Source organism: Myodes glareolus, chromosome 3 (genome assembly GCF_982192425.1).
Source record: "Myodes glareolus chromosome 3, mMyoGla1.1, whole genome shotgun sequence".
In the NCBI taxonomy this organism is placed as follows: Eukaryota; Metazoa; Chordata; class Mammalia; order Rodentia; family Cricetidae; genus Myodes; species Myodes glareolus.
In genome coordinates, this window is record NC_142028.1 from 92,134,060 (window position 1) to 92,158,919 (window position 24,860).

At 42.8% G+C, this 24,860-nt stretch overlaps 1 long non-coding RNA gene across 1 annotated transcript in view; it reads right to left on the reverse strand.

Moving 5' to 3' along the window:
• Positions 1–378: 378 nt before the first annotated feature.
• The window catches only part of LOC146895107 (uncharacterized), a 37,383-nt gene continuing 12,901 nt past the window's right edge, over positions 379–24,860 (reverse strand). The window contains exons 2-4 of the long non-coding RNA XR_015000725.2: positions 4,052–4,113; positions 2,906–2,991; positions 379–1,111 (exon numbers count right to left, since the gene is read on the reverse strand). This is a non-coding gene — a long non-coding RNA (uncharacterized LOC146895107). The remainder of the gene's footprint in view (positions 1,112–2,905; positions 2,992–4,051; positions 4,114–24,860) is intronic.

The following is a 24,860-nucleotide window of genomic DNA, read 5'->3' on the forward strand; positions in this document are numbered from 1 at the left end:
GTGGAAGCATCCGTGCAGTGTGCTTGTGTGGGCTCTGAGGGCCGCTCGAGACAGCATGCTCCCCCTTGACATCTGAAATAGGGAGCTGGACTTCCCTCCTCCAGAGCACTGCTTTTTTTTTTTAAGATCACATTTTAAACTTCTTTTTTAAAATAAGATTTTGTACCTCTTTCATATATTTCTGGCAAATTTCCCAGGCTCTGAGAAATTAATTTTGGCTATTACCTTAGCACGGAAGAGAGCTATCTTTCACTTTATATTCATAATCTCTGTTTTTTTCTTGTATCTAAATCCTATTAACTCTCCTATCCCATTTCTTCTTTAGTTTGAAGAGCAGTAGCTAATGTTTGTGTAATGTTCTATGGTTTTAAAAGTGTATTCCCAGGTACTTTTGAGCCTAACACCACTGTGAAATAAATCGATACGTTTTAATTCTAATTTAACCAAAGGGGAAAGCAACCAGCCGTGTCCCCAGACTGGGTAATTTGTGTTGGGTCCCCTGAATTATGGGATCAGCATCTTGGTCTTGAACTTGAATTCCTGCATCCAGGTTGTTTCCTATCATTCCACACTATCTTTTTGGATAGGCTTGTCCTGTGTTAGTTTTAGATGATCTGGTTCAAAGGCCAGCCTGCTTCTTTTTAATCTTTTTTTTTTAAGTGCCTTTGTTGAAATCATCTTCACAAGTCACAATTCTCCAGAAACACAGAAGGCAGGTGAATTAGGCTGGCAAGTCGGTATCTATAATGAGGATTATATCATGTGTTTATGAAAGACGGACCTGACTCAGTAAGCTGTAGACATAGGAACGCTGACTGCAGTTCAAAGCTGTAGGCTCAAGAGTCAGGAGGCCAAAGGTACAAGTCTTAGCTTCATCCTGAAGGGCCAGGAGTGGAAAAAGGTTGATGACTGAGGGCTGGAGAAGCTGCAGGTCCCAGCTTACAAAAGGAGATCAATTGGTGTCTGCCCACGTGGGGAATGGCAGGTCTCTTGCTGTGGGATAATGCTCTTGTACACTGTAAAGATTCGTGACTCATATTAGTTTAATAAAACGCTGATTGGTCAATAGCCAGGCAGGAAGTATAGGCAGGGCAACCAGACTAGGAGAATTCTGGAAAGTGAAAAGGTAGAGATGTAGTCACCAGTCAGATGCAGAGAAAGCAAGATGAGAATGCTTCACTGAGAAAAGGTAACAAGCCACGTGGCTAAACATAGATAAGAATTATTGGTTAATTTAAGTTGTAAGAGCTAGTTCATAATAAGCCTGAGCTAATAGGCCTAACGGTTTACAATTAATATAAGCCTCTGTGGTTTCTTTGGGACTGAAAGGTTGTGGAACAAGGCAGGATAGAAACTTTTGCTTACAGTCTCTGAATCAGTGTACTGATCTAATCTTCTAGAAATATCCTCACAGACACCCTAGATAAAACTTTACCAGTCATCTGGGTATCCTTATCACACATGGAATTGCCCACACCACTTATTTTTTTTTAAAAAAATTATTTACAAGTTTTTTCTCGTTTTACATACAAATCACAGTTTCCCCCTGTCTCCTCCTCCCACTTCCACCACCTTACCCCTACCCAACCCCACATCCACTCCTCAGAAAGGGTAAGGCCTCCCATGGGGAGTCTACAAAGTCTGACTTATCAAGTTGAAGACCAAGCCCCTCTCCTTCTGTATCACAGCTGAACAAGATATCCTTCTATAGGGAATGGGCTCCAAAAAGCCAGTTTATGCACTAGAGATAAATCCTGGTCCCACAGCCAGTGGCCCCACAACTGCTGAAGACACAGTACTGTTATCCACATTCAGAGGGCCTAGTTCAGTCCTATGCTGGTTCCCCAAATATTAGCTAGTGATCTCCCACTAGCTCGGGTCAGTGGTCTCTGTGGGTTTCCCCATCATGATCTTGTCCCCTTTGCTCATATAATCCCTCTCCCTTCTCTGTGACTGGACTTGACCTAGTGCTTGGCTGTGGATCTCTGTATCTGCTTCCATCAGTTACTGGATGAAGGTTCTATGATGACAATTAGGGAAGTCATCAGTCTCCACTATTGCTAGGAGTCTTAGCTGGGGTCATCCTCGTACTAGATTTCTCCCTAACCCCAGAATGGCTCCCTCTATCAAGATATCTCTTTCCTTGCTCTCCCTCTCTGTCCCCCATGTTCTCCTCACCCCCCTTCACTCCTCCCTTTCTTCCACCCTCCCAATTACTCTGGAGATCTTATCTATTTCCCCTTCCTAGGCATCCATGTGTGCCTCCCTTAATGTCCTCCTTGTTAGGAAGCTTCTCAGGGGTTGCCCACACCACATCTTAAAGCCATCACACACACACACACACACACACACACACACACACACACACACACACACATTCCTACAGATACATCTTGGTTTTGGTCTTTGCACCCACATATCTATTTTGTCTTGGCTCTGTTTTCACCTGTGATCTCCAGGCAAGTTTCTCGACTCTCCAGACGAGATTAAGTGTCCCTGTGTGTTTCCACACAGCCCTGCTCATTCCAGTATGCAGTTCTCCTGTTGTTCAAGTGTCCCTGTCCTTAACTATAACTCCAACCACAGAACCGTACGTACACAGAGTCAAGACAAGGACCAAGCTATCAAATCCACTGCTGGGAGCCCACAGCGTATCACAAAACATGACACCAGCAGGCATTCAGACAGTTGTTGGGGAGAATAAACAACAAGAGGAATGAGAAATTTCTCTACGGAGAGAATCGGAAGAGGTCCCAAAGGAGATTTTGAGGAAGATTTGTTACATGTGTTCCATGAAGACATATTCTACAGGGAGTGAACATGGCCAGTCTTGAAAAAGTGTGTGCCATCTTTCTGTCATTTCTCACATGCAGAGCAGGCCTTGTAACATTACTCACGAACTTACTCAGTGATGAAGTGCTTCTCAATTGATGACCATCGCTCAGGGCTATGGCTGCTCATGTTCCCACCATTTGCTTATGAAAAGCAGAACTGGAAAAAAAAAAAGTAAACCCATTAGCTTCATAAATAATGCTGATATATGGAGTTATACACATCTCAAACAACCTTAAGAATATTAATTACAAGATGAGTTGAAAACTGTATTCTTGAAACAGGCAGTTTTCTTGAGTCTGGTCAATTGCGTGTGGCCTGAGCTGAGGGGAGAACGCTGAAGCGGAAGGATCAGCTCGCAAAGTTGACCAAAGGTGATGCTGTTCTTCCTCAACATAGTGTTTGTGTGTGCTACTGGGTTTCTTCTGTCTTGACACGAGCTAGAGTGAGTCAAAATAAACCACAACTGAGAAAATGCTTTCCAAAGACTGGCCTGTAGATAGGCCTGTAGGTAGGCCTGTAGATAGGCCTGTGGGACATTTTCTTCATTAGTGATTGTTGTGGGAGGGCCCAGCTCACTGTGGGTGGAACCAGACCTGGGCAGGTAGTCCTACACAGTATAAAGAAAATTAGGTTGAGCAAGCCATGGGCAGTAAACCAATAAGCAGTGTTCCTCCAGGGTCTCTGCTTCACTTCCTGCCTTGAATTCCTGCCCTGACTTCCTCTATGATGAACTGTTACCTGGAAGTGTAAGTTGAAATAAACCTTTTAAATCCTGAGTTGTTTTTGGTAATGGTGTTTTATCACAATAATAGAAAAGTATATAATATATTGTGTCTTGTGATAAAGATTGCATTTGAATTTTAAACATTAATGAAAATATTACTTCCAGAGGTACGTGACTCCCTTTGGCACATAGGGTGTTTGCCTGTGAACACAAACCAGCCAGCCTCAGAGCCATCATTGGATGGCTGAGAATAGGAAAAACAAATAATGGTTTCTGGCTCTCATTGTTTTTGTTTTTGTTTATTGCCTTTTACTTTGTTTTGTTTTGCACCTTCAATGAAACAGTAACTACAAGGTGTAAATGACCTGAGTACAAAATAGAGTTATTGAGTCTTGTGTGTAGAAGTAATGATTCCTTAACATTTCTGGTTTGAAACTCTTCTCTCTGTTAAAACCAAGTCTAAGTTTCTGTCCTTAGTTTTGCTTCCCTTACCTCCATTTCTTCTTCATTTGAGTGCACTTGATCTTGAGGGGTGGAGTTTCTTTGTCATCAATCTAGAGAGACATTACAAATGAAGAAAGAAGTCAAGTTCTTTCAAGTTCTTTTCTGTGCGGGGGGGGGGGAAGGGGAAATGATATGTTTCTTTTTCTTTTTTTTGTCAAGTTTAAATTTTGGATGGATTATGACAGCAAATATGGTGGTTTGAATAGATATGGCTCTAATAGACTCATGTGTTTGAATGCTTGGCCCATAGGGAGTAGTACTATTAGGCGGATTAGTCTTGTTGGAGTAGGTGTGGGCTTATTGGAGGAAGTGTGTCACTGTTGGGGAGGTCTTTGAGGTGTCATGTACTCAAGCTCTGCTCAGTGTGGCACACAGTCTCCTTCTGCTACTTGAGGATCAAGATACAGAGCTCTCGGCTACCTCTCCAGAACCGTGTCTGCATGCATGCTGCCATGTTTCTCACCATGATACTAATGGACTAAACCTCTGGAATATAAGCCAGCCCCCAGTTAATTGTTCTCCTTTGTAAGAGTTGCTGTGGTCATGGTGTATCTTTACAGCGATAAATCCTAACTAAGACAGCAACCCAATGCTAAACTTTAGATTAATTATGATAACAAACCTGAAGATAATTATCTGGACTCCCCAAGTCTCCCCCTATTTCTCCAGCACCTACTCTCTTAGATGCTCTCTAGTCCTTTTGAGATATGCTTTTGCTTCTATGGATATGATGAGCCCAGGGAGTTCTTCCTTCTATAATGGGAGGCTTTGACTGAAGCATAAAGCCTTCTGAGGTGTGTAGGATACTTCTCTTTTAGTTGTTAGTCAAGGGTGTCCTGGAAGTCTCAAGACAATAGGGCCTATTGCCGTTGCTCTTGGTTGCCCCCCAGAACTTGGCGGTAAGACCCAGTTACTAAAGATACTACATACTTTGGTGCTAGGAAATGGAGAAGTCAAGTTGGTATTGATCAGGAAACTTCCTCCCTGCTGGCTAGCTCTCACAGCACTGGAAGGTGTTATGTAGTCTGCTGAAGGGGGGCAGGGGAAGCCTAGCTTTATAATGTATTTGAGACATCAACATATTTGAGTGAGTGGATAATTTTGATGAAAAGAATTCCTGAAACCAGTTGTTTTATTGAAGTCCTCTAAATGATCCCCCGTGGACAGGGATTGCAAGTACAGCTCTCAGACATCTTCAATGCAACGCTGTAAAGATCCTTTGGAACCTCAGCCTTTGCAAGTTACTCCTTTTAGGAAAGGCAATGTTAAGAAATAGCTAGTTGCTGCCAATAACACTATTTTAAAACAAGAGAGCGCTGGCTGGAGGGATGGCTCAGTAGATAAAGTGCTTACTTTGAAAGCATGAGGACTGGATTTCAAATCCCCAGAGCTCACACGAAAACTTCATAGGCACAGTGGCTGCCTGTAATCCCAGCTCTCAGAAGCATGAGAGGGGATCCCTGGGGGCAAGCTGGCTGGCTCCAGGTTCCGGGGGAGGTTCTACTTTAATAAATAAAGTGGAGAGGAACTGAGAAAGATGCCCGATATCAACTTTGACCCTTCACAGGCAGGCAGGCACATGGTCACACAGTAAGCACATACACACATTCACATGCACCCACACACATGCAAATATGCATACTCAAATACCTATACATGTGCCATGCATACATATGCACATAAAATTTTAAAAATGAGCAGCTCTTATAAGAAATAGTAACTGACAGAATTTCTGTTACTTAGGGGGGCATTAAGATCTACACAAATACACTAAACTGGTGAGAAAGGGTTAATTGTCTGTGTTACTGAAGATAATAGCTTTGCAAGTTTGAGATATCGATACTCATCTATATAAACAAGTCTAGATTCCCAGAACTCAGAAAGTACAGATTTTTTGCTTTTTGTGTGGATCTTGTCACAAAGGACGCCAAGGGAAGTGTTCCGCAATGAATGAGAAATCTACTTGGAACCTACTAATCGTTCTTTCTAGAACAAATGTAGGATTCTTATGAAAGGCATTGGGTGAGCATAGCTCTGCTCTTGGAACTGGGGCGCCACCTTTAAAGTGGACCCAGGAGCATTTAGTTGAAGTGATACTGTAACTTAGTAGGATGGGGGTAGGAATTCGAAGGCCCGCTCACCAGGGTGATTATCACTGATGCTGCCTCTTTGCTATCTGTTAGCTTCAGTTTACTGCCACTAATAGTGTGGGCATATTAACAATCAATAGTAATTATATCACTTATTTTATCACACGTCGCAGCTATGGGAATATTCTAACGAACATTAACAGTATGCTAACCCCAAGAAGCAGACAGGAGAGGTGAGGGAATGGAGGTTCAGAAAGAGCTTGCCAGGAACCTGCAGAAGCCCCACCCCATATAACAATGTCTTTACTGCACATTTAACTGTTGTTAGATGTCAAAGCGGAGCCCCAGCCATGTTTTGAGCAATACCCTTTATCAGACAAACCATACTGTATTGACAGAGAGGCTCCTCTGCCTACAGAGCTCCTTTCCTCGGAGTCAATCCCTCACTGACCTTGAGGGGAGTTTTCTGTATCCCCCAAAGCTTATCTGTCAATATTCTCCCATTAGTCCAATAAAAGGGATTACTTGAAACTTGACTCTACATTTTGCCTGACCAATAAAGGCAAGTAATTAAAAATATTGAGTTAAGAACCAAGAGATATTGGGGGTTGGGATGCGTTAGTGGCAACATTCTTGAAAACTAAGTTACTCGCTGTTAAAAGACGGCTCATGTTCTTTTTGTTGTAAGTTAACGGTCTTGACCATTCTGAAAACCAATTTGGGTCTTCAGAACCAGATATTCTTCTGCATGTCATCTTCTTCATCAATGTCATGGATAGAAGGAACACAACTGAGGTGCTGGGCCTCAGGAGATGAGGAATCAGGACCAAATGGCAATAAACTGAACCTTGGAGTTGGCGAGACTTGGGAGCACCTTGAAGAGTTTGTAGTTCTGTCTCCCCTGTCCTTGCTGTAGCCCTAAGCAGAGTGACTCAGTGTTCTAACCCACAATACTAGGCTGTTACTCAGAAAGCAGGGGTCTGTGACTTCCCAGAGAGGTATGGTTCAGAGGGAACCTGTGTCTGTCTGAAACCCCATGCATTGACCACCCAGTCTTCAGTTTCCAGGCACAGTGTGTAATAAGTGATAGATTACTCTTCTGAAATGACAGCTCCGCCGAGTCAGGGCAATCTTTGTCCCCTTTTTTTTTCCAGAGAAGATCCTGAAAGACCTGAAAATACATATTGTATGAACTAATGAGCAATGATGGGTAGATCCGAAAATCTGAAAAGGAGAAAGAATTTGGAGAAAAAAGTACACACAGAATTCCAGGATTGGATTGTGTGTCCAAGGAGCAGCAAGGGATCTGCTCTGCTCAGATGACTTTAGCAGTAGAATATTTTGTTCTTCAGTTTTTTGATTATGTGTTGTCTTAGTCAGTGTTCCATTGTTGTCAAGAGGCACCATGACCAAGCCAACTCTTATAAAAGGAGAGCATTTAACTGGGGGCCTGTTTGCAATTTCAGAGATTTAGTTCATTTTCATCACGGCAGGAAGCATGGGAGCAAACACAATGCTAGAGAAGAAGCTGAGAGCTTTACACTCTGATCCATAGACAGAAGAGAGAGAGAGAGAGAGAGAGAGAGAGAGAGAGAGAGACTGGGTCTGACATGGGCTTCGGGAGCCTCAAAACCCAACCCCAATGATACATTTATTCCAAGGCCACACCTCCCAATCCTTGTAATCCTTTCAAACAGTTCTACTCTGGTAACCAAGCATTTAAACATATGAGCCTATGGAGGCCATTCTCATTCAAACCACCATATACATAATACATAGATGCCTTCTGGTGTATATGTGCACATGAGCTCAGGTGCCTGCAGAGACCAGAAGGGTTGAAGTACAGGTTGTCTTGAGTGGCCAGATGTGGGTGTTGGAACTGAACTGGGGACCTCTGAAAGAGCTATACCTGCTCCTAAGGGCTGAGACGTCACTCCAGCCCTAAAGACTTTGATTAGAAAGTGCTCTTTGTTGTTCATGAAGGATTTTACGTGATGGTAACATCATTCAGCACTTTCAAAAACACAATCTGAACAAGTGCACCAACCTGAAAGACCAAACTAAGGCCCAAAGCCAACCAGATAGCTTGCTGTCCATTATAAACCCAGGAAGAACATTGTCGTTTACGTGGCAATAGGGTGCAGCCACCAAGCCCAATGAGAAAGCCTTCACACTCAGCTGATGCTAACTTTCTCTGAATAAATAAGTAAATACATGTCAGGATAAGGAAGCCCACAGATGATTATTAAAGGATTAAATGAAGTAATGTAGCCTTTTTTACTTTATTTGGTTTAGGGAGTAGTGGTGCTGGGGATTAAACCTATTAAACACAGTAAACTCACACTTACTAGGCAAGCCCATTGCTGTTGCTCACTATTTACAACCCTTACAAGACATTATTATTTTGAAACAAGATCTTAGGTCTCTCTAAGGGGCCCTGGCAGTCCTTGAACATTTTGTCTTCTTTCCTTGGCCTCTCAAGTGTTTGGTATTACAGACTGTATCACCAGGCTTAGTTTATTTACTTAAAAAAAAAAAAAGATAGACTGACCAAGAGAATAGAAACGACACAGTACAGTTTCTCGTATATCAGCTGGCAGGAATGGAGTGTTTCAGTTTGTTAGATTTTTGAGATAGACTCGTGCGCAGCCCAGGCTAGTCTCAAAGTCACTAGATGGTTGAATTTGTCCTTGAGCTCCCGTTCTTCCAGCTTTCAATCCCCTCGGTGCTGGGATTACAAGCAGGTCCCATCATCCCTAACTAAACAGCTAGTGTTTGATAGATTCTTAGCTGCTTTCTTCCCAAGTGGCCGGGAAAGTAGCCAGGAGTACTGACATTTTACAGAAGAGAATATAAGACTCAGGTAGGCAACATGCTAAGATTACACAGCCCCTTGGATTCTTCCGGCCCTTGAGGGAAAGATTCAAATTCCTCAAGATGTGTCACTTTTTCCAAGTGCTGAAATTATATGAACCAGAAAATCCCTTCAAATCTTGTTTTTGATAAGAATCGTCATAGGGAGAATCCTTGGAAATGTTCAGGAAAAGTTCAGGATGGAAACAGTCAAGCCAATGGTTCTGCTAGGCGACAAAACATTACAATGGAGAGATCCTAAGACTGAACAGATTGTGCTCGAGGCCCAAATACTTCACTCAATGAGTTGTACAACCTTATGTAAATTACTTGATCACTCCAAGTTTCCTGTTTCTCAGCTACAAAACTGAGATGAAACACATAACTATTTAATTAGATAAAATTATGTAATGGGTACCTATGTTTCTTTATGGTGCCTGGTCCGTGGTGAGGCAGCTTATGGCATGCCTACTGTTGGTGATGGAGAACTGGCTTTGTAGGGCTGAACAGTTGAGAGGGCGTTCTGTTCTCACAGAGGACCATAGTTCAGTTCTCAGCATCCATGTAGAGCAGCTTCTGCTTTATGCCCTGTTATGGCCTCTGAGGGTATCTCATACATATGCATAGACATATAAATGAAAATGAAATAAATATATTTTTTTTAAAATGACTTTCTTGTTGCTATTTGTTTCTTTAGATCTGGTTTCCTCACAATGACATTAGCTTTGTAGAGTGGTAAGGAGACTTTGAAAAGGGTGCTTCATCAAGACAGTATCCAGGAGGAGAATGCTCTTACCTCCCTTGAGAGCCTCATTGTTTAGATTTGTCCACATCAGTGCAAACAAAACAGCAGTGCACACACACACACCTATGTTAAAGACTCTACAAGGCTCATGGATTAAAACCTCCATGATTTTGGAAGTTGAAATGCTACATTGAGTCATATTATCATGGGCTATCTTTAACCCAGTTAATAACTTATTCATTGCCCATCTCTGAGTCTAACTGGGCTAGCAATGGAACCTTAGGGATGTGTTAACAGATAGCTTCTGCCATCCCACAGGCCAAGAATGTCATCAGAGAGTGCCTACAGTGTATAGCAAAGGCTTCCTGCTGTCCTGGCACTTGGCTGCCCAGTGTTCCCACCAATGTAATTCAACTCACCTTACTTTATGACTTTCTTTTGCTCTGTAACTAAAGATGTTCTTAAAACCATCACCACCGCATTGGAACTTTGTTTTGGGGGCAGCAAGCATGGGAGTTCCTCGGCCATGGCCACTCACTTGTGCCTCCAAAATAAAGCATCCGCCATTGTCACTCACTTTTGCCTACAGAATAGTGTCTCTTGTTCCCTTTGAGATGAGAGTTAAGTTTCTGTGTCAATGAAACTTTACTTTCTCATTCACAGTTTTATATATATATATATATATATATACATATACATACATACATATATATATATCCATTTTACCTCATTTACTCTCTCTCCTCATTCTCTCTCTCTTCACCCTCTTCTCACTCTCTCTTGTCAACCTCCCTCCCTCCCTCTCTCCTCACCTTCTCTCCTCACCCTCTCTACTTTCCAACATTCTCTCTCCAAATTTGATGTAATTTTAAACCTATAGTCCCCCAGTAAGTGTCGAGGTTCATGTGCCTTCTCTGTGTGTGCTGAAATGCTGGCAGGGCCAATCTAATGTAGGCTTTGGGTAAAAAAACAAGCAAAAAACAAAAAAACAAAAAAAAAACCCATAGATTTGGTTGAAATTCAGTTTCTGTTGACCATGGTAGACGGAGTGGAGATAAATGAGGCGATTCCGCTCCCTTCTACAGATTAGATGGTTTGTAATGCCATGAGAGAGCAGAACTGGAGATGTTTATGAGTGTGTGTGTGTGTGTGTGTGTGTGTGTGTGAGAGAGAGAGAGAGAGAGAGAGACAGAGAGACAGAGAGAGAGAGAGGGAGAGAGAGAGGTATGTGTGTGAGAGAGAGAGCTGTGTGTGTGAGAGTTGTGTGTGTGAGAATGTTGTGTGTGAGAGAGTTGTGTTTGTGTGTGTGAGAGTGTTGTGTGCGTAAGAGTTGTGTGTGAGAGTTGTGTTTGTGTGTGTGAGAGAGTTGTGTGTGTGAGAGTTGTGCGAGTGTGAGGGTGTTGTGTGTGAGAGTTGTGTATATGAGAGAGAATAGTGTGTGTGTGTGTGTGTGTGTGTGTGTGTGTGTGTGTGTGTGGTGATGGAGCCTAGCATCTCACACCTCTGCAAGGTGCTGCACACTAGAACCCACCAGCCCCAGAAGACAATGTGAGGGAAACAGCCCAGCTCTCTCTAAGAGGACAGGCAGGAGCTGTAAGCTCTGTCCTTCATCTGAGTTTTTTAAAGGCAACAGGAACAGTGACACCAGAACATAGTCTAGCCCTCTCTTCTACCGAGAACCAGCAACCCCGCCCAAGTTAGCTGAGAAAATTGATTTGGCTCATTATTTATTTTCTGAAAAGCTACATTACACATTATATCTAATTATAAATTAGAGGTAGTGTTTTCAAAGACATGTCACCTGGGCAACAACATCTCAAATACCATTATTTTCACCAATTGTATTTCTCCCTCTTAGAGAACGTTTTAGGATGTAGAAAGAGGGCAGGAATATAGTCACATATTCAGTGATGAAAAAGCAAAACTAGTAGGTCTGATTTGAAGAACTGCATTAATGACCCGCTTAAATTAAAGTCGAACTCAGGACTGAGAAAACTCTTTCTAAACAGCTCAACACTAAAATGTTAATATTTAATATTTGATAATGGAGTATACTTAACACATATAATGTTACGTAGCCATTGATGGGATTTTAACACAATTTGTGCTTGAAACAAATATATTGGACTCTTCACGAAACAGAGGGCCCCACACTCCATCCTTTGATTTCTCCTTTCCAAAGGTCTGTTTTGAAACCAAGCCCTAGAGCAGACCGCCCATGAAAACACAGACATAGAAAGCTTATATGCTTAGTTCAAACAGATGCGGGGTTGAAAAACCCGGACCCAGGCTGAGCAGGAAGAAAGCAGAGCTTTTGTGTATTGTTGTTGAGGTTTCAAACAAAACTAAGCATCAAAATATTAGAGCACAGCAACAGAACCCCATTGTCACTAAAACTAATTAGTGTTCTGCTGTTTAATGCAAAAACCTACATGCTGCCTTGACCTCTTCACACATCTTATCTGAGGTCGAGCCATAAAACAGAGGGACGCTCAGAGCGCCTCCAGTTAGCCTCCGAGCTCTCTGATTTAAGTAGTTCAATTGATTGTAACAATGCAGGCTGTGTGGGGGACTTATTTAAAGGTGCTGTGTGAGAGACCCTGATTACAAGGAGCCAGTGAATTAAAGTAATGTCATGCCAGGGAACAGTTTCCAGGGCAGAATGGCTGCCATTTCTCTTTAATGTGAGACTGCATGGTTTAAAATACACTTAGCTGGAGTGCCTGACTTTGAAGGCTAGCTTCCAGTAAACCCCACACGACAGGAGAGGATTCTCTGAAGAAGATGAAGGAGGATGTTCATGGGGTGGCGATACTGTGTTAAGACACAGTTATTAACAAAGATAACCCAAGACACATAAGGACCTTTCATCGGGATGTCCCCAGGCAGCTTCAGGCAGACTCACGAGCTTTCCTGGCAGGCAGAGCTGGTATCGTGGCTTAGTGAGCGCTCGTTCCTTCTGTGTTTTGTGTAACTCAAACTCCGGATGTTTACAGAGGCTCATCAAAGGCAAGGAAAAGCTGCTGAATCTTCAGAGTCTCTGCAGAGAGTCCACGGGTCCAATGTGAGCTCTCTGTCCAGTATGAGTCCATGGGTCCAGTGTGAGCCATGGGTCCAGTGTGAGTCCACAAGTCCAGTGTGAGCACCCGGGTCCAGTGTGAGAGCACCTGGGTCCAGTGTGAGTCCATGGATCTAGTGTGAGTCCACGGGTTCAGTGTGAGTCCATGGGTCCAGTGTGAACACACGGAGTCAGGTTCAGGGAGGACCTGAACTCTGTTCAGGCTCTGCTATTCAGATAGCATGAGCTCTCTGGAATGTTCTCTAACCTCTCAAAACCCCCTGTGACTCCTTTTGCAGAGTGCTATAAAATTAGTAGTTTGTTGTCCTTGTAACAAAATACCTAAGGGGGAGCAGCTTAAAAGAGAAACAATTGCAGCTATAATTTCAGAGGCCTCAGTTCAAGGCCAGTTGGTACCATCACTACATGCTGCGTGGCAAAGCCAAACCTTCATGGCAGTAAGACACGGGACAGGAATCCTAGAAGGTAGAGAAAGGGAAAAGGAGCCTGTGTTGGTCTCCCCTCCCCCTTAAGCCTTTGTTCATCCGGGATGGTAGCCCAATAGAAGATGCCACCCACATTCAGGGTCATCTTTCTGCTGCCCCTTAGCTGCTGCCCGTTTCTACAGACATCCTTCCTGACACATCCTGAAGTGTGCTCCATCTTGGGTGCTTCTCTGTCCAACTAGGGTGACCATCAAAATTAATTACACAATAATACACTTAATGTTTTTATCAAGAATATGTACGATTCTTTTTATACAGGTTTAAAATTATGTATGTATGCATATGGGGCATGTCTATGAACATCCAAGTGCAGGTGGAGTCCAGAAGAAGACACTGGATCCCCAGAGCCGGAGTTACAGGCAGTTGTGAGCAACCTGATGTGGGTGCTGGGAACTGAACTTGGGTTCTCTGCAAGAGCAGCAAGCTCCTTCAGCAGCTGAGCTACCTCTCCAGTCCATGCTTCTTTATGTCATGAACGTGTGTGCTGGAGCTGACGCCCAGGTGTTGCATGCAATCCACCGCTGAAGTGTCCCACAGCCTTTCCGCCAACTTTTAGATACCCTGTGCATCCCATTGATTTGATAATTAACACAGACACATCAATTCCCTCTACTCTGGGAAGGAGAATCTCTAGCTAGAGAAAGCAAAGGCTTTTCTGAGGGAGATTTGGAGACTTTCTATCAAATCTTCCCTCCAAGCTTCTAGAGTGCTTAGATTAGTGCTGGCGAAGGCACCTGGCTTACCAGGGCAACACAAATCAAGACTGGATCTAGAGCCAGAGGCCTGAATCTTAGTGTTCCTGGACTAGGGAGAAGGTCCTGACAGGGTGAAGCTGAGGTCAGCATTTGGTCCCTCGACCCTCAGGTTTTTTGTAGTTATGAAAAGGAAGTGACCTGCTCCGTGCCTGTTATCTGATGTTGATTTCAGGAGTAAATAAGATCATACCTGGGGCTGGAGAGATGGCTCAGTGGTTAAGAGCATTGCCTGCTCTTCCAAAGGTCCTGAGTTCAATTCCCGGCAACCACATGGTGGCTCAAAACCATCTGTAATGAGGTCTGGTGCTCTCTTCTGGCCTGCAGACATACAGACAGAATATTGTATACATAATAAATAAATAAATAAATAAATATTAAAAAAAATAAGATCATACCTGTGGTAGAATTTTTAAAAATCATGGCTGCTGCATACATTAAATACTGTTAGGACAGTAGGTACCAGTAGGTCAGAGACAGAACAGTCAGTCAGAGATAGTTCGCAGCAGGCAATGGGCTGGGCCAGATGAATGGAATGGGAGCGGAGCAGAGGCCTCCAGTCAGTGAGTATTAATTTAATGCTTCCCTAATACCGACTAAGCCAGCAAACCAAGACAAACCAAAACAGAAGATGATGTCTACAATTTTTAAGTGTAGCACCAGCAATCGAGTGTTTCTTAAGTTAAAGACAGGACACTGCCCCCATAGGCAGTCTCTTTTGTTGTCTGGAGACTTATAACAATCGTCTCCTGGCAGTTAGTTTTAAGATCATTAAATGGTCCTCATTTGCAATATATTTGCAGAAGATTACAGCCATCTAAATTGACCCTGAAGGAAGACTTATTTCATTAATGGGCTGTCCTGTGCTAATGCATAAAGCTAGAAAAATATATCTATTAAATTCTTAATGTGTAAATGATGTTTCTGGCTTTCTTCTTAATTACAAAGCAAAATGAGCCTGAAGTGCACCGTGTCTAGGACAAAATGATCAATGGAATCCATCTTTCAGGGGGTGGAACTTTTTCAGACCATCCCCAAGTTCCCACTAGAGACTCCTCAGGCTCTGAGGAAAGTCCTCCTGGAAAGCAGGCCCTGGGAGTCCTTCCTTCTTCCCTCAGATCTGCAGCAATGCATGCAGCCGGGCAAGCTGAAGAGGCCTTTTCCAGAGTCCAGTGAACACAGGGAGATAATCTGAGTTCTTAGAGATGATCCCCCTTGCCGTTCCTCAGTAAACACAGCTCCTGCTCCTGCTTCCTCGATTGCTCTGGGCTTTCTGCATGAACCATGCCGTGTCATTGCTAGCTTAGCATGTGAGTGCAGCTGGAGAAGAGACTGACACACGTGTGTTCCAGTGTGCGCACAGAATAAATGAATAAATGAGTAAAGCAATGATGTCATGTGCTGATAACTAGGGGGTGTGCGAGTGGCTCCATCTGTCCCCTAGTAAGGCTTCTTACAGTGGCAGGCCACATTTGTGCAGAAGTTTAGGGGGCGCAGTTCAGAAACAGTGATTGTACTCTGGTTTCCCGGCAGCATTCGCGGCTAAGAATAGTAATCCTCTAGACGAGACACATGCACACAAAAGATCTGTTCCCCCTAGTTCAGGGTTTTCTACTGATAACAGTTAAGGAGAGTGAGCTCATGCCTGCGGATGTTGCTAGGGCGGTGGCCAATTAATGGTTAGTGGCAGAATTGATCTGTCACACTTTTGTTACCTTGATTCTTAAGTATGTCTTGTGCTTTACTTAAAAGTTTTTGTGTTAATCTATTTGTCATCTATCTATCTATCTATCTATCTATCTATCTATCTATCTATCTGTCTATCTATCTATGGAGGTATGCATGTGTCACAGCATAAATGTGAAGTCAGAGAACAACTTGTTAGAGTTGGTTTTTTCCTTCAACCATATGGGTTCTGGGAATCAAACTGAGGCCATCAGGCTTGGCAGCAAGCACCTTTAGCTGCCAAGCCATATTGTCGGCCCATGTTTTACTTTTAAGTATTCACATCTTGATAGATTCTGAAATTTACACAGATTTTCCTCTTAGTCCAGTTCTGATTTCACTGTTCATACACAAATATGGTATTTAAAAACATACAAAAATAAATATCCAACAAGTGAACCATATGAGTAGCATGTATAAGAATGCACGAATCTTTAATCCTAAAAGGAAAATAAAGAAGAAATCTGTAGAAGATTCCACATTTCAGTCAGATATATTTTGTTTAGTATGAGTATGCATTTGGTCTGTGTGTATTATTGCTGTTGAGTTACAGACGCACGGCCTACAGTGCAGGGGGGAAAAGTAGGGAAAGGCAATATCTTTTTTGAAAGTTTCTTCTCTGTATTCTTGTTTCTGTGCATTGAGGTATTGTATGTTTCAGAGTTGAAGGGGAAAGGATATAGGTGAGCACATTCTTCCGGTTTGTAATGGAAACCCACAGGATGAAGCCTGGGCAGCAGATCTCCATGGGTTATCTGTTAGATTTTTTTAGCATAGTACTAGAGAAAGAAATTCATTGAAAGAAAGAGGGAAAGAAAGAAAGAAAGGAAGAAAGGAAAGAAGGAAGGAAGGAAGGAAGAAAGAAAGAAAGAAAGAAAGAAAGAAAGAAAGAAAGAAAGAAAGAAAGAAAGAGAGAAGAAATGTTATCTTGTGGACATTTATTTTAGGAATTGGGAAACTGTGCTATGCTTCTCAGGATGACGAACACCATGATTAGGAGAGCGCTCATATATCACTGCTTGCTATTTACTCTGAGTTGAGTGAAAGCCACGCAGTAGGAGGGTTTTTTTATGTTCAAGTGTCTCCACTATTCAAATCCTTATATTCCTGTACAGTGAGGACAATCAAAGTATGTGACTGCCCCGAGCCTGGAAAGAAAACATCTCAGGAAAGAGGATGCCAAGGCTGCAGAACTCAGCAGGGCAGCAAGCACTGCCTCTCTAACCCGCTATAGTGACAGAGGCTTTGAAACGTAATTGTATTTATGAGTTGTAACTATTGGACGTTGTCTTATTTACCTTTCTATTGAGCTAAATCACTATGACCAAAGCAATTTGGAGAGGAAAGGGTTCATTTTGTCTTACACTTCCAGGTCGCTCTCCATCACTGAGAGAAGCCAGGGCAGGAACTCAGGGCAGAAATGTGGAGGCAGGAACTGAAGCAGACACCACAAAGGAACACCGTTTACTGGCTCACTCCTCGTGGCTTTCTTTGCTGCTTGTTTACATAACCGAGGACCACCTGCCCAGGAGGGGCATCGCCCACAGTGAGCTGGGTCCTCCCACATCAGTCACTAATCCAGAGAAGTTCCCCACAGGATTACTTACAAGGTAGTTTTTCAGTTGAGAGTGCTTCCTCCTAAATAGCTGGAGCTTGTATCAAATTGACAAAATACTAACCAAAACAGAAATAAACTCAATAAATTTACTCATAAACACAGTCTTAGCTTACAGTCTACTGTCTTAGGTTTTGATCCCCGTCTCTGTGATAAAATTCTCTGACCAAAGCCACTTGAGCAAACAGTAATTAATTTAGCTCAAAGTTCAGTCCATCATGATGGGGCAGTCAAGTCACTTAGGAACATGAAGCAGGTGGTCACATGGCCCCCATCAGGGGACAGAGAAGGGTGAGTACAGGCTGCTGCTCAGCTGCCTCTCTCTAGTTACACAGTCTAGGAGATTCTCCTTCAGGGAATAGACCTGCCCCCAATAAGCCTTCCCACAACAATTCATCCCCAACAGGCATGCCCAGAGGATGTCACCCAGGTGACCCTAGAATTTGTAGAGTTGACAATTAATAACAAGCAAGACAGGAGCCAAGGCTTTGGCTGTTTAACTGCTACTTTGGGGGAAAGTCTTTTCTTAGTTCTCAGGTTTGCAGAATTTTTATTTTATTTTTTTAAATATTTATTTATTTATTTATTTATTATGTATACAATATTCTGTCTGTGTGTATGCCTGCAGGCCAGAAGAGGGCACCAGACCTCATTACAGATGGTTGTGAGTCACCATGTGGTTGCTGGGAATTGAACTCAGGACCTTTGGAAGAGCAGGCAATGCTCTTAACTGCTGAGCCATCTCTCCAGCCCCCTTGCCATAATATGTATTAATTAATTGTTGCTTAAGTAAGTCTATGTGGCCTTGATCAGTGATTGGCCTTCTCCAAACAGGGATTTGGAAACCCAAGCTTCCTCTACATTGTGACTCTTCAATACCACCACATTTAGCTGCAAGAGAAGTTGGAAGCTTTTGCTGAACTATGTACCCAAGAGAAAGAAGATGCGCCTTGGGAACCAGTAGCCATTCTCTGCCACACTCCATGCTTTTCTCTACCAAACAGTAATTTCTTTCCCAATGAATATCCATTCTCACTTCTCAAGTTGCTGACAACCTGTTCGTTTTTAATCTTCCTAATTTGATACTCTCAACTTCTCTGGCTATATTTACCAAAATGTGTATAATGGCATGTTACCTTTAAAGTAATTTTCATATTCATTATCTTTTCTCATCTTCATGAAGTGACAAGGGAATAATATTTACTCAGCAATTTATATACTATCTTTTTAATTTTGTATATATATATAGTAGGATATACACACACATAAAAAATTTTGATTTTTCCTGAAAAGAAATGAAGTTTTGGAATGACCATGTATATCAGTTGCTTTTCTTTAGTTGTTATAAAACACCATGACCAAAATCAACTTATGGAAGAATCCATCTTGGCTTATGGTAACAGAGAGTGAGAGGCCACCATGGTGGGCAGCAAGCGGCAGGCATGACTGTAAGAGCAGGAAGCTGAGAGCTCACACCTTAAGTCACAGACGTGAACCAAAGACCAAGCGAAACAAGGGTGACACCACAGACAGTCAGACTAAACATGGGTTAACACCATAGACACTCAGACTAAGCATGGGGTGAGAACACAGATATTCAGACTAAACATGGGGTGATACCACAGACACTCAGAGTAAACATAGGGTGACACCACAGAAACTCAGACTAAACATGGGGTGATAACACAGACAGTCAGACTAAGCATGGGGTGTACCACAAACACTCAAAGCCCGCCCCCAATGACAATCTTCTTCCACCAGGGCCATACTTCCTAAACCTTCCCAAACAGCACCACCATCTGGGGACCCAGGGCTCAAACACATGAGCCTTTGGGGCACATTTCTCATTCAAGCCATCACACCATGGTTTGCATCTGAACTGTATCCCAAGGGCTCATGCTGCTTAGAGGCCTGCCCCCAGCTTGGAATCTTTAAGAGGAGGAGCCTGGGGGGCAGTGAGATGGATCAATCGGCAAAGTGTTTGCCATACAAGAATGAGGACAAGTTCAGATTCCCAGGAACCGTGTAAAAGACAACTGGGTGTGGAAGTGAGTCCCTGTAACTCCCGAACTGAGAAGAGGAGACAGGAGAATGACTCTCTGAGGTCAGTCACCAACCAGTCTAGCTGAATTCATCAACTCCTCAGCTCTGGGTTCTGAGAGAGAGTCTGTCTTAAAAATATAAGATAGAGAACCTTGAGTAAGATACCCAGTGCTGACCTCTGGTTTCTACATGCACATATGCACTTCTATGCCTATGCACACACACACACACACACACACACACACACACACACACACACACATACACACATGCACACAAAGAGGTAGGGCCTAGGAGGAAGTCTTTTAGGTCACTGAAGACAGTCCCTGAAAGGGATTATGGGACCCCCCCAGGTCCTTCTTTGTTCTTTTTTTGCTTCTTGACTTTTATGTGAGCATTTTTTTTCCTCTGCCACATGCTCCTGCCATGATGTTCAGTTTCTCCCTGACCACTGGTCTAAAAGTCATAGATCCACACCATTACAGACTAGAACTTCCAACATTATGGGCCAAAATTGTAAATGGAAACTGTGCTTTCATTGCTGGTTGCCCAGATCCTAATAATTACACAGAAACTCTGTTAATTACAACACCGTTTGGCCAATGACTCAGGCATATTCATAGCTCTTACATATTAAATTAACCCATTTCTATTCTTCTGTTTATCACCATGAGGCATGTCTTGCTGGTAAGGTTCCTGCATCCTTCTCCTTCGGTAGCCACATGGTGTCTGCCTGACTCTGCCTTCTTTCTTCTTGCATTCAGTTTAGTTTTCTTGCCTAGCTATAGTCTGCCCTGCCATAGGTGACAGGAGCTTCTTTATTAACCAATGGTAATAAAACATATTCACAGCGTACAGAGGGGAATCCCGCATCACAAAATAAGCCTTTTCTCTTCATAAGTTCATTGCTTCAGACTTCTTGGTTCAGTTTCTCTAACACCACCACTTCAGAAACCCAGTAGGCATGACTAAGTCTGTACTGTTTTCTCTTCTGGTGATGATTGGTGATTACGTGATCACAAAATGGCAAAGCCAAGACCTGAACAGCATTCTTCTATCTTCAGCCCTGACCTCATACAGTATGACCTCGAGACAGACAATTCATCAATAATTGTGACTTAAACTTGCACACACAGTACAATGCAAATACATGAGAAACAGTTTTTTCTATCAAAGGTAGTCTGCCTGACAAGGGTCCATATTTCCCAAACCTTCCCCTTTACTCAAACTAGCCAATCACGGCACATTAACAGGGAGAGTAGTGGTCACCACCTACCTCATCAGTCAAGACGGAAGCCATTTTGGCAGGGTCTGCTACTTGCTAGTCCAGTCTGGGTTCTGATGCACCCTTTGAAAAAAATCAAATTGCCTTGCCAAATAATTTTTATTCATGCATTCTTTGTACAACACCAAGATTATTTTTTTCAACAAATATCAGATAAACCTGAGTTCAGGTTTTCACTTCTTTGCTTATTAGATAAATGGTACTAGCCACCCATCTCTTTGAGCCTCAGTTTTTCCATTTGTAAAACAGGGACAGAATGCTTTTCTTACAGACAGGCTGAGGAGAAATGAGACATGCTTATATAAGGTAATCTGTAGTCTGTGTGCTCGGTGTGTATAAGCACTCATGATATATGAATCTTTATTTGCCTTTCACTGTTCTGGACACTGAGGTTTTCCAGCCCTGTGACATCCTTTCTTTTCATAAAGGAATGCCCATTCTATTTTATGCATTGCGTTCCCTTGTTGTGAATAGGATCAATGTAAATGAGGTCCCCTTTCCTTCTTTAACCAATGGATGTACCTAAGTTAGGAGAATCAACTTCTCTCTTCTAGGACTTAAATCTTCAAGAGAGTACTGTAAGGCCACAAGAAAATGTTGGTGCAAATTCATGTGGGGTTAAAGTCACTGTTGGGGTTGATCTTTCTTTTCCAAACCTACTTATGCAGCTATCAGAGAGATTATCAATGACACTGAGTCTTTCCAGAAAGTACTTTTTTCTGTTTACATTAACAGACTTTGTCTCTTTTGTTTATAACCAAAGGCTTCATAAGATTACTCATCAGATATAGTAATTAATTTATTAAAATTCTTGACATCATTGTATAAAATCACTAATTACAAAAATTTGACAAAGCTAAGATATAGTACAACTCTATTTTTTTTTTACTAATGTAATAGATGTATTTGGGAGGTTGTGCAGTCAGTATGATTGGACTGTTTTTAGGCATAATCTTGCAGAAAATGATAGCTAGATCTAGGATGATCATCCATTGGCATTTACCTTTGTGTGATTCTCTAGGGCCTGTGCTTATTGATTGGTGCAAAGAAAATTTAGACATGGTCCCTGACATTACCAGGTTTCTAGTCAAAGTGGCCTGGATGGAGCATCTGCAAATTTCCCATAACTGAGAACAATCAGATTTACTGGACCTGAATTTGTGGGTACTGGAATATTGTGGAACCTCAGTATCTCCAAATTAGTCTGTTCTTGATCCTGGGCAGCCCTTTTAGAGACAGGAAGTGTTCTTGCTCAGGATTGAGAAGCATCTGACAGTTGTCTCCTAGAACTCTGGCTTATTTGGGGGGGGGGCCAGCAGTTGGCATAAGACCCAGGGAGAGACTTTCTAGTCAACTCCCTTCAGAGGCTGTTTTCAAACCTGGTCAACTCCAAGGTCATTGTGTGATGGCACTCCGGAATTCCTGGTTAGGGTGTGAGAATATGACGCAAATGCATTGTGTCCTCCACACTCTGTCACTCCTAATTGTTCATCCGTCTTCCCACCACCACTTCTTCGGTGGTGGGGGATGAATGACTCTGGCAGGACTATGATGGAAACCAAAATGGCTCCACGGCTGATGCTTTCAACATGTGATCCCCTTCTGCTGGTGCTGTCTTACGAGATTCTGGAAACTCTGGAGGTGGCACCTAACTGGAGGAGGCGGCACACAGGGCTGGGTTCTTGGGTGCACTGTAGCCCTGCTTGCTTCCTGTTGCTCGCTCACTCTCTCTGCCTCCTGCCTGCCACGAGATGAACAGCTGACCTCTGTCACATGTTCCCACTGCCACGATGTCCTGCCCAAGCCTATGGAGTCAGTACTCATGGACTGAACCTTCTGAACTGTGAGCTGAAGGAGACCTTCCCTTCCTTGAGTTGTTTCTCTTGAGTATTCTGGTCACAGAGATGCAAAAACAACGAATACAAGCGGGAAGATTGGGAACAGTCATGCTAGGGCTAGGGGATAATATCTTCCTATCCAAGAGTACACAGAGCAGAAGAAAGCATGCATTCTCATGTGACAAGCATAGTATAGCTCTATGGACAAATAAACCCTGCTCATCTCCAGGTGAACAGACCCCAAATGTGAGTGGATTGCTTCTCAAATCTTTCTTTTTTTTTCTTTTTTCTTTTTTTTTTTGGTTATTCAACATGGCTCTTAGATGAACCCAATGGTGGAATATCTGGTGACAAATGTGAGAGTTAATACAATTTATAAAGCTTTTATCTACAATATGACTGAGTCGTGCCTTACAATAACAAAAAATATCAAGAACCCCCAAAATACGAATCTTAGAACCAAGGCATAAAGGAACGAGTATATTTCGTAAGGCTGTGAAGAGTGTATTCACTGGCAAGGATGAATTAGTAATTACTTGAGATAGTGGTGGAAGTTGACTTTCTAAACCGATATTTGATATGCAAAGACGAGAAGGAAGGGCCTTTGTAGTCTAGAACCACTTTTCCATTGGTTAAAAGTAAGTTCCTACTATGTGCAAGACATGCAGGCAAGGTCCAAGAAGACACTGTTATTATTGTCAAGCTGATTAAAATACAGTGAAGAAACCATCATCGATATTCAATTGTCCCATGGTGTCTGTGATCAGCTAATTCCAAGGCTCCTGTGGCTATAGAAACCTGGACGTGTTTAAGATTCTAGGACAAAATGGCAGATTGTTTGCATTATAGCCTTTGCAGACCCTATGTCTACTTTAAACCATCCATCTCTATGTTACTTATAACACATAATGTAATGGAAATGCTATATGGTGCTATTTAGAGGATAATGACAAGAAAATAGCCTCTATGTGTTTAATACAGGCACAACGTTTCCCCCCAAAATGGTTTCGATCAGTGATTGGTTGACTGTGCAGGTGCAGGACCCACAACTGTGCAGGGCCCACTGTGTATGCTGCGCACACTGGCCTCTCTATCCCAGGAAGACGCTACGTTCATTTCCAGAACAGAGACGAGACTGACACACAACTGCTCGTGTTTATTCATTCATTTCACTCTCCCTGTGCAATTAGTTGATGTGAGGCATTTGGGAATCTGTTCCTACGAAATTTTCTTTCTAGGTGAGGGAAACAGACAAGTATGCAAATCCCAAGGCACTGATGAGCCTGGAAGATTCCACAAGGCAGAGGGCAATTGGTGGACGGAGACGTCTTGCCTTCCATGTGGCGCGTGTGTAACTACTTCTTGGAGCAGTCAGAGAGGAGCTGTGGTCTGAAGGAGGGCTGGGCTGAGCGCTTACAGCCAGAGGGAGAGCAGATGTGTGCTGCCGGCCAGGTGGCCTGTTCACCTCTGGGTGACTGGGAAGCAGAAAGGGAAAGGGGAAGGAGAGGGGGCAATGGTCCCAATTAGCCCCTCCATGACCTAACTTCCTTCTATGAGGATCCACCTCTGAAAGGTTCCACTATTCCTAGGAATGAGGACAAGACCTCCGACACAAGGCCGCCGGAGAGAGTCCATATCTAGTATTCCAAAGGGCCAGCTGTTTGCTAACCTCATGTGCATTCGGTAATGCACACATGGCTTAGGTCACATTGTATAATTCACTAGTGACTTAAAACATAACTTTGCCTTTGTTTTACTCAAGATGGTTTCCTTTTTCTACACTTAATTTTCCCAAAAGTCAAAATGGAGGAAGGATGGGTGCTGAGTGGCTCTTCTAAGTTGTCCCAGAGTTGCCCCTGGAACAGAGGGTGACCAGGTACTGCTTCTGCTTATTCTGAACTAGGGGAAAACTGCTCTCTTAAAATGGATGTAAAGGTCTTCCAAACCAGAACATGTGTGTGTGTGTGTGTGTGTGTGTGTGTGTACGCTTTGGAAAAATCTAATGATAAACTTCATCACATCCTCATTTTAGAAGACAAGAAAAAAATACAAAGAATAATTTTCAGCTCTTGTGTTCCCGTCTCTCCCCTGGAAACCTCTTATTGGCATTCAACTTAAAAATGCATCTCTATCTCACATAATAGATTAACAAAACCATAGATTTCCCCCCCACCCTGCCCCCCACAATTCATGTCCTTAGATACATGGAATATCTGTTATTTAAGAAAATGTTTATTTGTTTTTTCCTATTGTCCAGTAAGCCTATTAAAAGTACAGATTGTGGGAT